Raw genomic sequence first — 10,885 nt, 5'->3', positions numbered from 1 at the left:
TCTGGTGGAGCCTACAGGTTCAGACCTTGGCACTATTGTTGCAGCTGAGGGACCTGCTGCATGTTGAGCATGTGTGTGTGAGTACAAGAGAGGATAAGACAATATAGTTATTAATAATGGTGGTCGGATGCTGACAAAGCCAAATTGATGAGCCGCACATTATAACAGGAACAGTTCAACATGTTCAGCAAATTATAATAAGATTAATAATCCTCTTGTTTCTATCAGATGGTTAGCTTAGCTTAGCATAAAGACCGGATTTGACTTAATATATTCCTTCAACCGGTGTGTCATTCAAACATGAATTGGGTTCGTTTTTTCAGCACTTTAAAACAGCAGTGCTATTATGCGTGGTTATGGCTTAATTTTGATAAAAGACTTTTACTCTAAAAACCTGCATGAATTATGAATGGATGGTTTTTCTTTCCTCCTGAAAGTGCTTTAGAGACAGCTGGGAAAAAAGGATAATGAAGAAGCCCATTATGCTGTTGCACTGCAGACAAACCAAACAGCATCAAAGATATCCTCCACTCGCCTCTACTAATTATCAAGCCAGGGACATTTCTTCTCATGTGATTATAATGTTTTTTAAATTGCTCCCTTTGGCACAGTTGAGCTCCAGTGAGCAGCGCAGCTTCTCCACTTGGGTGGTTGGGTCAGGGCTGCTTGGCGACAGGCAGAAGGTGTAGTGCTAAGCCCGACAAACTTGCCCCCAGGTTGCCTCTTAGAGATGAGGGATGGAGCAGAAGAGTACATCACATTTGTGTGATGTGCTGGCAGCAATTTCTGCCCGAAAAGAGGATGATCGATGCAGCTTTGCAACAAAATCAAACTCCCTTCCTCCCACTGGATTAGACACTACCTTTCCTCACACATTTACCTACTCCTACAACAGGATCTATCAACGTGAACGTGTTTAATTTGAAACATCCAACCTTTTTCACACATGTGTAGCAGACTGCTCAAGATAGGATTTATAAATGAGAATACGTTTTCTTTTTTGCATAAGAGCTGAAATGATTAACAGGCTCTTTAAATTCAGCTACCATGATAACTACTTATCTGTTTAAGCTATTTTTTTATGCAAAAATCCAACTTCCAGTGTGAGGATCTGATATTTTATTCATCATCTTTAATATAAAACTTAGGTTAAAAATATTGGGGCCTTGGACTTTTGGTAATTTGAAGACTTTTCCCTAGAATCTGAAAGATTATATTTGGTATTTTTCTGGTTTTCTGGAATTGAATAGTAATAATAATTCATAATAAACTAAGAAAATAAAAAGAGAAGAATTTAAAAAAAAGTACAATTAATAAGCAATAACAGAGGTAGCCACTGTAATGCTTTCAATTTGTATTAGATTTTGTTGGTAGTTTAATGTCCAGGTTAGAGTTTATGTGCATTGCTATAAAAAAAAACACATGTAAAAAGTTGTGTGTTGGCTGCAGACCTAGTTTGGTTTCAATATGTCATCTTTTTCAGATTCACCCATCCCATTTCCTACCCTTGTCAGAACATACTACAAAAATAAATGCAAGAGATATCTGCTCATGTGTCCCGGCTGTTCTGCCCCTCATCTAACAAGGTAACCCCTCCTGTAGAATTGCACGTGTCAGAAATAGCCTCAGTGTTGACTCCTGGGTCCCATGATGGCTGCTGAGATGATTTGGTGGTCGGAGAAGCTATCAAGTCTCCATCAGTTGCAGCGACCGTCATCATTCTCCCACGAGAACCTACCTCTGAATAAAAAAAAAAAAGGCCCTCACAACCCCCTCACCCGGCTCCCCTATCCTTACCCTCACCCCCACCCTACATGCAGCGGGCCACGAGTGCTATTACAAGTTACAGCGTTGCCTAGCAACTGGCTGGCGGATTACAGCCTGGGCTGTACGTGGTGGAGATTTAACGCTGTTTATGGGGGTGTCAATGCGTGTTTACGTGCGTGTGCTGTACGTGCATGCAATTGTGCGTGTATGGGAGCAGAGGGAACAAGTGTCTGAGTGAGTCAGTTTCGTGTGTGTGTGTGTGTGTCGTGCGTGCGTGCGTGCATATGTGATCTGTATCGCGTACGTGAGTGTGTGTGTGTGTGTGTGTGTGTGTGTGTGTGTGTGTGTGTGTGTGTGTGTGTGTGTGTGTGTGTGTGTGTGTGTGTGGATGTGTCACCCTGCAACTTCCAGACAATACACTGTAAACTTTGACTCAAAGTGTCCGTCTTTGTAAAACTTTGGACATTTTCAATTTCGCTGCTGCTGGGGTTGCAGATTGATTTCACGGTTGGTCAGCATTTTGGGAATAACTCTCATTTTGTTTCTTTTCGAGAGTTAGATGAGAGGAGTGATATCATATCTGTTATTAATGTAATGTTACAGCCAGGGACAGTTAGCATAACTTAGCATAAAGACTGAAAAGAGGGGTAAACGGTTAGCCTGGCAAACAAAGTAACATTTTAAAGCTCTTTTCTTTTCTAATTGTTCAGTCCTTTCTTTGATTACCATAATGACTGAACTCACAGCGACCATTGGACTCGCATTGTTTTAAAACATATGCAACCATTATCTTATATATGTAGTTAAACACGTTACAAACTGTTGAGTAAGGTTGTGTTTAAGGCTGCATTTATTTATAGTTTTCAGAGTTGGTAGAAAAGTTGATGGGATTTTGAATGAGGTTTTCCTACTTCCGAATCATCCCAGGGGTTTTGGTTTCACTCCATCTCTCTGCAGGGAGTATCTGTATTTGCCAGACTATTTCCTGGCTCCAAGAAGTTGAGGCAGTCACATGTCCTCCCTAAACAATGTCACTTCTTAAATATTTTTTGTTTTGGTTAAACAAACAAAGATATTAAGCACAACTTTGGACAGAGCTATGCTATCTGTTTACCTTCTTTGAGCAAAGCTAAGCTAAGCTAAGCTAAACTAAGATAAGCTAGGCTAAGCTACTAAGACCGCTGCTGTAGCTTTATGTTTGAAAGACAGGTGTAAGAGTGGTATCAATCACATTAAATGTTCTCCTTTAAATCAGCAGAAGTTTCACAAAAAAATCACAAAATGTCGAACTAGACCCCAGTCTTTTCTGTCATCAAACCAGCCCAAACACTTTTCTTTCCCAGGTCTTCCAACTTTTTATGCAGACATAGATCTTAATGTATTTTTAATTTATGTCAGTCGTGCTCAGAAATGTGTCCTGTGAGCCTTGCTATTAAAGCATAAGTGTACCGCAGGATAATGAAAGGTCGCTCTTGAAGTTTGGTTGTCACCTTACCATAATTTCTGTAAGGTAATTTTTTTTTTTGAAGCATCCTTCCTTTCTCCTCAATCTGAACAATTTCAGATTGGAAAGCTCTTCTGGAAGAGAGAGTGTTTTGCTTTATGTTACTTGTCTCATTTGTCTTTATCGACACTTTGGTTTTACACGTGGTTAATAATACATTAGACCTGGTTGTAAATGGCGAGATGCGAATTGTGTAAAAATGGTGCAATGGAGATTTTGCAGAGGTTTTTTTTAAGGAACATATTTTTTAGACGGCTGGATATTCATGTGAAATTGTCTTCATAAAGTAAATTGTTCCGCACAACACTAAAGAAATATCTCTCCACAAGAAAAGGAACTCTTATTTTTATTTTTTCCAATAAATCATGAATCCCAGACGACTTTCAAAATTGTTAGGAGAGTGGAGAAGGTGTCCCTGAAATGTAAAATCAATATCTCAACAGAGCCGGAATAATTTCAGTCTCTACGGTGAAGCGTTTTCTAGATGATTAGATTATTTGACTGTTTTCTTGGCGAAGGCCTCCCTTCTTCATATAACCAATCTTTCAGATATTTTCAGAGAGATAAAAAAAACAATTTAAATTCCTTGAAATGACCACAGCTACGGAAACATTTATCTGACAGCTCATCTCTTCTTCTTCCCCTCCGTTATGTTCGCCATTCCTCCCTCTGCTTCTTCTTTTCCTACCCTCTGCTTTTATAGTCCTCATTTCTTTACGCTGCTCAAAGTTATTATTTATCAACACTGCCCTCTCGAAACACTTCAACAGGCTTTCTGATTAAACTGCCGTGACTTACGTCATGTAATAAGGCAGCGAGATGATTAGGAAAAGAACATCGCCTCTCATGTCAAGTAACATTTTGATAATGTTTATCAATCAGGTTTTTCATAATGAGAACCTTGTTTGGTACGTGTAACACTGCTGCCTGTCACCATTTAAAATTAGCATGTGTTGTTTTTTTATAGAACGGTACTCATCTCATCACATGTCACCCACTGATTAGATGTGGTAGAATCCTCTGAATCCCTTGTTATCTCACTGCATACACATGAAGGCCGGCATTACTACGTTTCAATCTCCAGATAATAACAAGTATGCCAGATAATGATTAGAGCCTGCCTTGTTAAAGTCATTTAGGATGCCATACTTTCTATATGTGGTGAAGTATTTCCACACACGGCTGAAAGGTTTACAACACCTTTTGTTCCATCAGGGACACAGTTAAGGTTTTATCAATTTTCACTTTCAGTTTCCTGTGAAATATTAGAGTAAGAGTGCAGACTGTTTCAGTTTCAGAGGCTTTTCAGCACAAGGACACATTTTGTGTACAAAATATTAAATAAAATAATGTTCTTATCACCCGGGCACTCTTACTGAACAATGACTTTATAAAGACTGAAAACCAACATGATACAAAAAAGATTTTCAGATGGCCTTTCAAGCCTTTTTGCATATCAATGAAGTTTGAATAGAATTACATTTTGAGAGCGGCTGACTGCACATCACCTGAGGCTGTATGTGTGCGGGGGGAGAAGAAAGCAAGTCAAAGCCATGCTGCCTTTGTAAGGAAACATTTCACAACTTTAATCTCTAGATGAAGACATGGCTGTAAAAACGCTTGTCATCTCAAGATGTAAGACTAATGTACAAGTACTGAATAAATACAAAAACATTCACCTTGTTTTGTAACATCCATTGAGGCTAAATTGGATTTAAACAGAGCATGGAATGACACTTCATACTGCTGCCTGAGGCTTTTTGTGATAAATCAATAAAAATGCATTGTATTAAAGCAGCTTTTAACACAAATTCTTATTTTATTTCTTTTGAAAATTAGGAAAAAATATGGTTGTATCATATTTATGTTCCGTTATTGTCATATTTCCAAATGCAGTGACCATGAGTACATTTTGAGTAAAGCTCAAAAGTGCATTTAAAACACAATACAGTGGTTTAAGATAACCTATAATCAGCTTTTGGGTAATTGTATACACATAGATATATTTATATTACTAGCTCATAGCTTTTTTTTTTTTACTTGTGTCCATAGTTTTTATTAGATATGTTTAAGACTTGAAGGCAAAACCTTTCCAGGGATTCATTGATTTGACAGAAAGGTTCAGCACAAAATTAACATCGAAAAGGCTAACTAATGTGCACTCTCTGAATAAGTCCTTTCACACTGATGATGTTATTCAGGGACAGGCAGCTTAATTGCTAACAGTTTATAGCTAATACAAAGCCCGCCTTGTAACCTTGTTCATAGGATCCTAATAGGGTAAAGTATAACATGCTTCGCTGGGTAGTGCACTCGAGAAGTCGACAGTGCCTCTCCTACAACACGCTTTCCCTGTAATCTCAGCAAACCTCTAGGACGAGGGACTCATTTAAGAGACTTGTTTTCACAGATACCACCACTCTTAGGAGATCAAAAAAATGTAATGAATAAAGTGTTTGATATACTTACTTCTTAGATGTACTTGTGACCCCTTTTTACAGCTAAGCAGCTAAAAACTGATGAACACTTTGTAGTACATCTGGTTCCTAGGTAGTGTTTGTACACCACAGCTATGGTGATACATAACGATTTGAATCCAAGAGTCGGACTAAGAAAAGGTTGCAGTCATTTGAGGAAGGAGAGAAACCAACACTGTGCAATCAGGCTGGGCAAAGGCAAACATCTTTAATAGCTGGCTTCCTTTTTTAGTTCAATAGGAAACTTAGTGAGCTGAAACAAGCTGTGACGTTGTATTCTTTCCTGCTTTTTCCTCAACTTTATGTTATTCGTCACGGCCTGCGGGCTTGCTTATATTACAAATCCTCATATATTGATTTTTGTGCAATATAACGCTTTATCTAATAATGCCTTACCTTGCACACAATATATTCATGATTGTATAAACTGTCAGCTGTATTCCTCTCAGATGGGAGCTTTTGAGCTACTGTAAACAAATATTGCATACATTCTACTTTACCATGAGCAAATGTAAGACACACAAAGATGCACATTGTGCTGCAGGGTCCATTATCGTCTGCGCACTCATCTGCACATGTCACAGTTGGTGATACACTCATGCAAACTTGTCCTCTGACCTCTGCTCCTGCAGCCACTCGCTGAATGTCTCCACCGTCAAACATTTCTTTAGTGTCTCTCTGTTTATCCCCATGCAAAATGTGAGGAAAATTTCCTTTGAGAAAATCAGCTTTAAGATGTGTTTTATGCTTTTTCTTCCAGCACACCAATCTTCACCTGCATGAGTGGACTCATAATATCTGCCTTAGCCAGAGACTCCCTGCCTTCAGATGTATAGCGCTATAGGGGATGAGTTGGAAAAATACACAAGATAAGTAGGACAACATGCAGGGTGATTTGCTGATGTTCAGTACAAAGATGCACACACTTCAGGCTACTTCCAATTATTGCTTCACACTTTCTCATCTGGATTTATGAAGTCATATCAACAAAGCACATCTTTTTTTAATGCCTGCAGCAGGTGCTTTCCCTTAAGATTATCCAATCATTAGATCAGAGCATAAACCACTGCAAAGACAGTTCCTTAGGTAGTCTGGACTTCTCTCTGAATTATGTGCTGTTTATACATCCTCTTATTGCATATTGACCCAATCGCCTCCAGTGTGGGGTTGAATAATATTAATCACCCAGATCAAGGCTGGAGACTTTCTACAATCTCCTTAGCTGTATTTGATTTTTGGGAGGTAAATGTCAGCCATGCATTGTGACTGCACATACATGACATATGCAGTTATTGGCTCTGAATATTTTCTGTTGAAAGTTCATGTTTTTCTGCTGTATCTTTATTCTCAGTTATGTCGATGCACTTTCCTCTCCTGTCACCCTCCTGGCAGAACAACCTCTGCATTTCTTTACAAAATGATGCCATGACACTTTTCTTCCCTTTCTTTAAAGCATTTCTATTTCACACATTTATGGGCCGTGACTCATGCAATACATCCGAATATCTCATCTCAATGAGTGACAAAGCTGAAGGAGCACTGGGACTGAGCGCCGTGAGAAGCTCGAGTCCTTTTCTTTCCGATCAGTACACAGTGACCTTGCAGACGTGCGGCGCAGAGTCAAAGAAAAGACGACCTTGGTCTTCTCAGATTGTTTCTTTTATTCTGCCCGCCTCTGTTAGACACCATTCAATTATCTGAGCAAGTGCAGCGGTCCCCATAAAAATCTATAGGAAACACATACTGCATGTTGTGAAATAGTCAACATGTCGCTCTGTTTAAAAACAAGTCTTCTGTATTATGTCTGACTTTTATGTGAAGTATTTAGGCAAACACACTTATAAACTGTAAAAACACCACAGTCAACTGAAGCTTATAGCACAAACTACATTTGCGATCAACAGTTATCCGCTTGATGATTTTTCGGTAACAATAGATGAGACTGTTTTTTATCTTCTTCTTTACCCCTTTCTAATTGTCTTAATTTGAAGTCTTCTTCAATTTAGCTTGATGTTTATTTAAAAAAAGGGCAGGGTTACTTTGAGGTTTATTAAAGGTCACCTATTATGCAAAATCCACTTCTGTCTTTTATACATAATATGTATTCCCTCTGTGTTAAGAGATCTGGAAAGTTTCAGGAAAAAAGATTCCCTCCCTAAAGATGAGCTGATCAGATTTTAGACACTTTGTCATGTCACAATATTTTTTGGGGGGTGTGCAACCATTAGCCAATAACCAACCAAGGTAATGCCCGCCCACCTTATCACCTGAATCTCCACCTTGAGCACCATTGTGTTCTTTTGAACCAATCACTTCTCAGAGGGGCGTGGCCAGCAGCAGCTCATTAGCAACACAGAATCAGCACTTTTGGAAAAGGGCTGAAAACAGAGGGGCTGAAACAGAGGGGCCAAGCATGGGGTATATAGCACGCTACAATGCATGATCTGTTTGGTATTACGAGCCAAACCCTTTAGAGACATGTTTTTGTATGTATCTGAGAAATATAATATATTGTTGAAAAAGAGTATAATAGGGGACCTTTTAAGATAACTGTAACATTGTGGTCTTTTTCAGTGAACAAACTGAAGTAAACAAACATCAAACATTTGAACTCGACAACAAAATATTGCCCAGAACATTAAATCCCTTGAAAGGTCTCATCAATGAGTCATGCTAGGACCCGGAGCTATCCGCTTGTTATGTCTCGTCAAATTTGTTAATCATGTTTATATTATGTCATGTCTTGTTTAGTGTCAGGTGTTGGTCCTGTATGTTTTAGTTTAGTCAAGTCACTCATGTCCAGTCCTGTCATGCACTTCCTGTGTCATGTGTAGTTTTATTTCCTGTCTTTTGGTTTTCCTTGTGTCTGATTGTTTCATTGTTGTCACCTGTTGCTCTGGTGTTTCCGCCTCCCTTTGTGTGCTTTCCCTCCGTGTGATTGTCAAACCCCGCCCCTGATTGGTTCCACCTGTGGCTCCCTACCTCATGTTCAAATAGTCCTTGTCTCCCTTTGTCTTGTTGTCAGTTCGTTATCGTCTTTCATGTGTTCAAGTCAAGTGTTTTTCATGTCCTGGATTTTTCCTAACTTTGTATTTTTGTAAAACAGCTTTGGAATAAAGCTCACCTTTTGTTTGTACCCATACCTGCCTCCCTTTTTGCTGCACTTGGGCCCTATTTCCCCAAACCCTGTCACCGCTCGCTGGTTGAATAAGGTTGACGCCATTGCTACTGTGCTCAACCATTTGCTAGCTTTTTGCAAGACCAGCTGAGCCACTATTTAGCTACTGCCTTATTTATGTGGTGAGATATTGAAGCTCCAAAATGTATGTTTAAAAATTCTAGGGAACAAATAAAACTGGATAAGTTAGCTACAGCTAAAAACTTCTGACAGATGAATAAACTGGAACTAAAACCTCTGTTTTCTTAATTGAAATGCTGTTTTTGTCCAAAGAAGGCATGACACATTCTGGTTTTAATAACATGTTAAACAATCATGTAGTATATGTCCTCAGGGTCTTTCTCTGTTTGTATTTCTAAACCAGTTCATTGGTTCAAGATCATTTGGCCAGAGGGTTGGCATGGTGCCTGTAGGTTAACACTTATATAATTACAGAAATGTGGATTTACTGTGGAGTATCTTCATGAATAAACAATATAAAATGAAATGCATTGAATACAGGTACCTAAACTGACTAACTTTAAAACAAAAAGTATAAAAAAATACATTTCTGTAATACGTTGCGTAATAATATGTAAAACACTATTCAACATTGCATCGTTTGTATAAAATGCATAAATGCCTCCGTGTGTCTCCCATCTCCACAGACTCAAACAGAGCAGTTCATCATTATTTTTTCTGCTATTTGATGCTTTTATTAATTTCACCTCAATGCAATAAATCATATTGAATTGAAACCATCCCTGTCTGCGTTTGTCATCTGTGTATAACGCGGGCCGACTGCTCCGCTGACGTCATTTGTTCTTGTCAGTGCCATTGTTGACTCTGTTGTGGTCAGCTGTTTTTCACTGAAGCACCAGCACCATCCCTGACATAATTGGTGTGGAGGGAGCACGTAACGACTATGCATATTCAATGAGGAGACTTTCAATCCTCATAAACAGGAAGCAGGAGAGTGGAGATATGACAAGGAGGAGGGAGGGAAGTGGGAAAAAGCCCCAAAAGATAAGGGCTTTATTTCAGGAATACTGTGAGGGTATTTTGAAAGAGTTGGCAGACTGCTTGTTTTTCATGGCTGTGTGTGTGTGTGTGTGTGTGTGTGTGTGTGTGTGTGTGTGTGTGTGTGTGTGTGTGTGTGTGTGTGTGTGTGTGTGTGTGTGTGTGTGTGTGTGTGTGTGTGTGTGTGTGTGTGTGTGTGTGTGTGTGTGTGTGTGTGTGTGTGTGTGTGTGTGAGATTGTGTAAACGTGTTGTTTGCATGAAGAAGAGGGAGTCATGCATCTCTGGAGGCTTATGCATTATATTGCCATGTTAATGCATTCATGCATGTCTCTGCCATGGCATCAATTTAATAGGACCATAACGTACGTGTGTGTGTTTTTGTGTGTGTGTGTGTGTGTGTGTGTGTGTGTGTGTGTGTGTGTGTGTGTGTGTGTGTGTGTCAGAATGAAAAAGAGTAACTGGAAACTGGAGTGGGGGGTATAAGCTAATAAAAGAGAGAGATTCGATGAAAACTGAACAAAGGCATCAAGCATTTTTTGAAGATAACACAAAAAAAATGCAGTACGTCTATTGAACAGCGAGCACTGTGACAGTTTCTTGGCTCCTCTTTTTGTTAGACAGGGACTCTTAGAGAGTGTGGACTCGAAACTGAAGGAAAGAAGAACAAGTCAGATAAAAAGAGACAGAGATAGCACCAATTGTGGCCCTTCAATAGCCACAAGGGGGAAATAGCATGTATCCTCGTGTCTATCAGTGACTCAAGAACCATTAGCTTAATTATATGGAGGAACTGAGACTGGAGAGACTGTGTTTTTTTGAGGAAGAAGAGGCATAGTGTATTAGTTCAGATTTAACAAGGACAAAAAGATGGAGAGATTTTACTTTGTGTCCCTCCCTCCCACCCTTAAATTAAAACAAAGCCTGCATTTAATGAGAGGTGCTGCCTGTGTGTGAGCTTG

Source organism: Eleginops maclovinus, chromosome 10 (assembly GCF_036324505.1).
Source record: "Eleginops maclovinus isolate JMC-PN-2008 ecotype Puerto Natales chromosome 10, JC_Emac_rtc_rv5, whole genome shotgun sequence".
NCBI lineage: Eukaryota > Metazoa > Chordata > Actinopteri > Perciformes > Eleginopidae > Eleginops > Eleginops maclovinus.
This window is presented reverse-complemented; position numbering follows the sequence as displayed.